Here is a 6,000-nt window from a genome sequence, read left to right as displayed (position 1 = left end):
TCAGAGACCCCTAAGCATTGTCCCCAAGATTACAAAGAAAAATTATAAGAACTTTGGCTAGGGTATAAAGATGGTGGCAAGAACCTTAAAAAAAAAAAAAAAAAAACTAATAATTGTAGAGGTAAGAAATTAGATGAGTCCTTAGCTGGATGTTTAGGATTGGATCTGTAAGATATCAGAACTGGTTCCAACATGTTCTTTGACTTTCAACATTAATATCAAGATTTGAAGAAATAGAAATTATTATGCAAGAAATAGGACAAGAAAAACACTCATTGTCCAGAACAATTATCCATGCTCAAACAGTGTCCAAGTTGTTTGGCACTATCTTAGGGCCTGTATGACACCTACCTCAGCTCTTTCCTATGTCTAAAATATTACTCCTCCAGAACTTGACCTCACTAATTATCATCCAGTCTTTGCCTGAGTGTCAGTTCCTGAGTGTCATGACTTCCCTGACTAATCTTTACCAGTCAGAATAGAATAATCTGTAAGGGCAAAAGTATTTGTGGAATAAGACTGGAAGGTTTCTGGGAGCTTCACATAGTAATCAGCATGGACGGAGTCAAAGATCACCTCATAGTGTGGCTCCAACTGGCTTTAGCAAAGCTCAATTGAAGGACTTGATATTGAGGGAAGAACTACATAAAAATGGAGTGAGGCTATGTTTCCTCCTCAGTTTCTACTCAGCACGATCACTCCCCAAATCTCAGAGATGTTGGCAGAGGCTGACATCATAGAATATTTGACTAACTGGCTCTATCCAGATAATCTGTGGTGGAGTCATGTGTCCTAACCTCTCTCCAAGGTTCTGACTCAAGACTGGAAACTATTCTTGAACTGTCCCTAGTGCTGAATGTTTAATATTAGCAAATGGCTTTCCTAAAACTTCTGTACGCTACTTGCTCTGCTAGGGTAGTTACTATAGTTGCCATACTTGACCGAGACTTTTGGGCAAAATACTTGGCACAATTAAAGTACCATAATATACCTGGAAATTGGGATAAATTATTGTTAATCTTGTAGTACCTAAATCATTTCTTTGACCCAAGTGGAAACCTGGTATGCTAGTTTCCTATGGCTGCTGCAACAAAGGGCCATAAACATGGTAGCTCAAAGCAATACAAATTTATTTAGCTCAGCAGTTCAGAAGTCCTACAGAAATCTCACTGGGCTAAAATCATAATGTCAGTAGGACTATGTTCCTTCTGTGGGCGCTGACAGAAAAATCAGTTTTCTTATATTTTCTAGCTTCCAGAGGCTGCATGAATTTCTGGGGTCACCAGCCCCCTCTATTTTCAAGTCTATCAATGGCTGGCCTTCTCAAATCACAGTGCTCCAATACTCAGCTGTCTGCCTGGATGATCACTTTTAAGGTTGCTTGTGACTACATAGCACCCCCTTGAGCAATGCCAGATGATCTCTCTAACTTAAGGTAAGCAGGTTAGCAGACTTTATTCTATTTGCCATCTGAATTTCTTTTTTGCTATGATTGAGAGAAGCTGGAAACATATCCAGTATCCAGGGATTAGAATGTGGACATCTTGGGGAGGCATTATTCTGCCTACCAAAGCTGAGGATTAGAAATATTGCTATAAGAACTATGATAAAAATGGTTGAAGAAGCATGATGAATAGCTTCTCTCTGTTCTAAAACATTGCTGAACATCTGGAATCACTTAGGATATAAGGATGGACATAATGTCTTTGTACAGATGAAAATAAGTGAGGCAGGAGTTAGTTAAGTGACTTATCCAAGGCCACATGGTATCCAAGAATTGAGGGTAGGATCCAGGACATTTGAAATTCTTATTGCATTCCATTTAGGAAGAACATTTATTTTAAAAATAATTACTACAAATCTATCAAGTGTTTTATTTTTAATTCATAAAGCTTAAAGTTAGCCAGGTGCAGTGATACACAGCTGTAATTCCAGGGACTTGGGAGGCTGAGGCAGGAGGATCTCAAGTTCAAAGTCAGCCTCAACAACTTAGTGAGATCCTAACAAAAGCTTAAAGTTTTAAATTTACATTACAAAGGTGATTAGACAGTGTAGAATAAGTTTGTTCTTTGATGTTGGCCAGAGGAGCATTCATATAAGTATGTGATACAAGGAGTACCCCGATGCTCTGAGTGCCCTAGGTACAAGAACTTAATGTTCCCAGGTGTGGGTAGTGTGTAGTCACCACTGTGGCAGGGCAGTTCTGTATGCAAAATACATCTTTGCTGTGAGAAGCTGAAGCTCACCATGTGAGGTTCATCTCCCTTCCCAGGAGTGTGCACATAAATAGATACATGTTTGAGGAGTTATTTTTAAATGAGCCCAGATGATCACTATTGAGGAAAAATACAAACATTTGTGAGGATGGAGGCAAATATAGGAGCAGGTGAATGGAGTCTTGAGATCTACTCCTGAATAATCATTCATCTTCAAATCTGTGTTGATTGAAACTGTATTATGAAGTATTATCTGTGCTGGAGAGCCACGTTTATTCTTTAGGGCTAACTGAAAGCTAAACAAATACTTTGCATGTTTATAGACAGTCACATAAAATCGCTTAAAATATGCTGTCTCCCTAGCACTGCTGTGCTTTGTAAAACAGGCATGGAAGATGCTATTTATATCTCTAATAAAGCATTTAGATTAATTTTTACGGTTTGCCACGAATCCATTTTGAGAGAGACTGGGGCACGCTGGTCTTGGGTATCAGAGTCTGACCTTCATCCTCAGCTACTAGATGCCTGTGCATTCCAATCCTCTCTTCCACTCTGTCTCAACACCCCCAGACTATTTTGGGTACATTCTTTTCATTTGTACCATCAGGTTTCTAAAGAGGCTATATTGTCACTACACAAGAGAGACAGTGAGCAAAAGCAGAGAACTAGAAGATTTTCAGGATTTTTTGTTTTCAATACTTTTTCCTTAAGAGCTAAAATGAAAGGGGTTTACAAGTTGCATCCTGAGGAACTGAAAGCTGTGCTGTTGTTTCCAGCAGTCTAATGAAGGAACATGAAATGGCAGTCACTCCTTGTCTTTTCCTGGCTATTCATCATCTACTTCATCTCCCATCATTCACTTGGGTTGACATGAGGAACTGGTTCTTTGGTGTCTCTCTTACATCAAGAGCATGTGCTCCATCAGGACTTCCAATTTCACTCAGTAGATGCCTTTTCCATAATTTCTTCCCAAACTTCCTCTTTCTACTCCAATCTCTTTCCATTGGATGAAAGTCATGCTTAGAATTTATTCCTGGTTTACCATTTTCATTAGTGTTTAATTCAATGTTTTCTTCTTAGTGCATAGGTTATACTCCCTAGGTATAGCTTAGATTACAAACAAAAATATCTATGAGAAGTTCTGTAAAGAAGAAAGACTAAAGTAAGAAAATGTATCAACTTTCACATTCCTAAAATGACATCTTCACTAAGAAGTCATGGCCAAAAAAAAAAAAAAAGTTATTAATGTGGTGGGATTTTTAAGAAGCATATGTGAATAATGCATTTTATGTTAATATGTATATTAGTGTCTGGTCTAATGTAAACTCAATGATGAACACTACTCATGTTTTAGTGAGTTTTAAAAGACTTCCATGAGAATTGTTATCACAGTTACATAATAAAATGTTGAGAAATGCTCCATATCATTTGTTGTTCAAGTTGCAAACGTTGTGTAGAGTTTAAATTAAATATACCCAAACAAAACTGATATGGCCATTGGGGGGAAAGTCCATTCTGCTGACAGCCTTGTAGGAGCCACACTCCAATTTTAAAAATGTTATTAGGTTCAAAAGTTCATGGTTCAAACCAAAAATAATTTAAGGAGGAATGCACATTTAAAGTAACACAGAAGTATTAGAATGTAAGGGTTGAGGGCTAACATTTTCAAATGAATCTCCAGCCAATTATTAGGATGCAAAAGAATAGAATAACAATTGAACTTGAGAAAATGTTCAAGGACAAAAGGTTGAGAATGTGAGAACACTTCTGAGTTAGATGACCAGGAAGAGAAAAATTGATTTCCTTCTATAAATTATAGATTTATAGGAAGTTTATAAGTACCATTTTGCAATCCAAAAATGTTCATGTTCTAGAGGTTTAGAACTAGTTTGCATTTTCATAGAAACCACTGCTCAGGGTTTTTGAAGCCAGAGAAAATCAACTGTTGGGTTCTGAATTTGACAGGAGGTAAGACAGGAATCTTGCTTTTGAGCAGAAATCTCATCCTTTTCATTGAGAGTTATATAAAGTCAAGGCATACCTGGATTTCATATTTTATACCAGGAGCTTTTGAGTCCACAAACATAAAGAAGGGTAATGATACACTTATGTTATTTACCGGTGTGCTTCGAGGGAACAGGATTAATTTCCTGACTAACTCTTCCCTTGTCTCCAACCACATGTTGCTTGATATTCCCCAAATAGGTATTATTTTTAATTAAGAGGAAACACCCACTTGGAAGGAGTTGGGATTTGACACAGGTAAAAGAAATCACTGGCAGACCAATTTAGCCACATGCTTATCATCAATAATAATGCACCTAAATAATAACAAATGTGTCAATAATTCATTTACAAATGCTTTGACAAACAGGATTTTATTTAATCATCATGACAATGCTGGCACATAATTTGTACATTATTTACCTGTTATAGAACTGAGACATGAAGGGTAAGCATTTTCTCTAGGGTCACCTGAGCATTAAATGGTGAAATTTGAGCCTAAACATGGCTTTGCCATAGGCAGAGTTCTGAATCACATCTTTCCCATGTTTTGGCCCTAATAGCAAGTCTAGTATTTAAAACCTTTGCAGTCTTCCACCTCCTGCACTGCCCCTCACGTTGCCCAGATGACCCTGCTTTTGAGATAATGACAGCAATGCTTTCTCCCCAGGACTGTTTTTAGGAACTGGATGGCGTATTCTCCACGTTCACCTCCAAATTTGCGTCCCTTCCTAATTCTTTCACTTACTCCTGTGGACAAGTTCTGAGGCAAGATGCATAGGAACCTGAGAGAGCACCCCTAGGAATAAGCCAGCAAACCGAAGGGACTTGCTATGGCTCAGTGTTTCCCTCTCTTCAGTTCATTCTGTGATCACAGACCACATTCCAGTTCTTAGTTACACTACTCCCATCCCCAAAGCCATCACATAATTAGAACAAGCTGTAAGGGCCACAACCAAGAATCTGCTTGAGAAATTACAATGTCCATGTGCCAGATACACTCACTGGTAAGTAAGTTGGCTTATTCTAAAACATACAATTTTTAAAAGAAAAGAAAAGAAAGAGCTTCAGGGCAGTAGGAAGATTAGAAACCCATCCTAAAGCATAGCATCCTGCACAAAGAACTTGTAAGAGTGTTCCTATCCTGTCCTATCCTAGACTTCTCCATTAACCAACCGCAGAAAGTAGACATGGTACTCAGTGATCTCAGATTCCATTTATATTTCCTGAGTGCTGTAAAGTGTGAGCCCAAGACTTTGAAATATGGTCATTGATAATATTTTCAATATTGGAAGTATCTTTCTGATAAATGCCTTAAGTATTTTAAGTATCACTTTATTGCCCAGAGATTTTACTCACAAATTTTAGGTAGAGTGTAAGTCAGGTAGAATTCACCTCTCCTGAGGCCGAGATATCTTTTTTGTATATGTTTCTCCCCAGTTGTATCTTTAGCTTCTGAGTGGCAGGAAATCTTCCTTATTGCTTTTGTAGCCCTAGTATTGAAGAGAATATTGAGCAAACTATAAATACATGTTAAAACAACCCCAATGCTTTGGATCCAGTCTGTGGTAGCTCCCGAGAAACACTCCTTCTCAGAGACTGGATCTGGTATTCTCAGAACCACACTCTGAAATTTGTGTCACATGAAAAGGAAAGGAAAGCAATGGCTACTTGTTTACGCAAAAGTTGCTCAAGAAAGTACTTCCAGGTGCTACCATCAAGCAGAAAAACTGTCTACTCCATATCCTGGCATCAATGAAAAAAGAGTGCATTATGCCAT

Source organism: Sciurus vulgaris (assembly GCF_902686455.1).
Source record: "Sciurus vulgaris genome assembly, chromosome: 8".
NCBI lineage: Eukaryota > Metazoa > Chordata > Mammalia > Rodentia > Sciuridae > Sciurus > Sciurus vulgaris.
This window is presented reverse-complemented; position numbering follows the sequence as displayed.